The sequence below is a fragment of the Arachis stenosperma genome, chromosome 10, assembly GCF_014773155.1.
Source record: "Arachis stenosperma cultivar V10309 chromosome 10, arast.V10309.gnm1.PFL2, whole genome shotgun sequence".
NCBI classification, from domain to species: domain Eukaryota; kingdom Viridiplantae; phylum Streptophyta; class Magnoliopsida; order Fabales; family Fabaceae; genus Arachis; species Arachis stenosperma.
In genome coordinates, this window is record NC_080386.1 from 24,387,746 (window position 1) to 24,389,183 (window position 1,438).

A 1,438-nucleotide genomic window follows, 5' to 3' on the forward strand; every position below is an offset into this window, starting at 1 on the left:
TTATGGAGTACCACTTCTTCTCAATGCACAATTCGAACTCTCTCTGATCAAGTTTGAATTCTTCTACCTTCTTTCTTCTATTTTTCTGTTCTTCTGACACCTCAAGGAATCTCTATACTATGACATAGAGGATTCCACTTTTTCTTGTTCTCTTCTCTTTCATATGAGCAGGAGCAGAGACAAAGGCATTCTTGTTGAAACTGACCCTGAACCTGAAAGGACCTTGAAGCGAAAGCTAAGAGAAGCTAAGGCACAATTCTCTACAGAGGACCTAACAGAAATCTTCAAAGAAGAAGAAGACATGGCAGCCGAAAACAACAACAATGCAAACAATGCAAGGAAGGTGCTGGGTGACTTTACTGCACCTACTCCCGATTTCTATGGGAGAAGCATCTCTATCCCTGCCATTGGAGCAAACAACTTTGAGCTTAAGCCTCAATTAGTTTCTCTAATGCAACAGAATTGCAAGTTCCATGGACTTCCATTGGAAGATCCTCATCAGTTTTTGGCTGAGTTCTTGCAAATCTGTGACACTGTCAAGACTAATGGGGTTGACCCTGAGGTCTACAGACTAATGCTATTCCCTTTTGCTGTAAGAGACAGAGCTAGAACATGGTTGGACTCACAACCTAAAGAAAGCCTGGACTCTTGGGAAAAGCTAGTCAATGCCTTCTTGGCAAAGTTCTTTCCACCTCAAAAATTGAGTAAGCTTAGAGTGGAAGTCCAAACCTTCAGACAGAAGGATGGAGAATCCCTCTATGAAGCTTGGGAAAGATACAAACAATTGATCAGAAAATGTCCTTCTGACATGCTTTCTGAATGGAGCATCATAGGTATTTTCTATGATGGTCTCTCTGAACTATCCAAGATGTCTCTGGATAGCTCTGCTGGAGGATCTCTTCATTTGAAGAAGACGCCTACAGAAGCTCAAAAGCTGATTGAAATGGTTGCAAATAACCAGTTCATGTACACTTCTGAAAGGAATCCTGTGAACAATGGGACTAATCAGAAGAAAGGAGTTCTTGAGATTGATGCTCTGAATGCCATTCTGGCTCAGAACAAGATATTGACTCAACAAGTCAATTTGATCTCTCAAAGTCTGTCTGGAATGCAAAATGCACCAAGCAGTACTAAGGATGCTTCATCTGAAGAAGAAGCCTATGATCCTGAGAACCCTTCAATGGAAGAGGTGAATTACCTAGGAGAACCCTATGGAAACACCTATAATTCTTCATGGAGAAATCACCCAAATTTCTCATGGAAGAATCAAGAAAGACCTCAACAAGGTTTTAACAACAATAATGGTGGAAGAAACAGGTTTAGCAATGGCAAGCCTTTTCCATCATCTTCTCAGCAACAGACAGAGAACTCTAAGCAGATCCCCTCTGACTTAGCAACTATGGTCTCTGATCTAATCAAAACCACTCAAAGTTTCATG

General features: G+C 41.1%; 1 non-coding gene across 1 annotated transcript; it reads right to left on the reverse strand.

Moving 5' to 3' along the window:
* Positions 1 to 706: 706 nt before the first annotated feature.
* Positions 707 to 814, reverse strand: LOC130959556 (small nucleolar RNA R71). The gene has a single exon (XR_009078629.1). It is a non-coding gene; the product is annotated as a small nucleolar RNA R71 (small nucleolar RNA).
* Positions 815 to 1,438: the final 624 nt, after the last annotated feature.